This window comes from Solanum tuberosum, unplaced genomic scaffold (genome assembly GCF_000226075.1).
Source record: "Solanum tuberosum cultivar DM 1-3 516 R44 unplaced genomic scaffold, SolTub_3.0 scf00089, whole genome shotgun sequence".
NCBI classification, from domain to species: Eukaryota; Viridiplantae; Streptophyta; class Magnoliopsida; order Solanales; family Solanaceae; genus Solanum; species Solanum tuberosum.
This window is the reverse complement of record NW_006239012.1, coordinates 771,843-772,055: the sequence shown is the minus strand read 5'-3', so window position 1 is coordinate 772,055 and position 213 is coordinate 771,843.

The following is a 213-nucleotide window of genomic DNA, read 5'->3' as shown; positions in this document are numbered from 1 at the left end:
TTGTATTTTCATCTCACTTTTGTATTCATATATTGTTGTATTCAACATATAGTTCATGATCCATTAGTTTGTATTTTACCTTTCAAAGTCACTTTGTATTTCAAATGAAGAGAGTATTTCTTTTGTATTCACAACTTTATATTCAATCTCACTTTGTATTTATAACTTTGTATTTTCATCTCACTTTTGTATTCATATATTGTTGTATTCAAC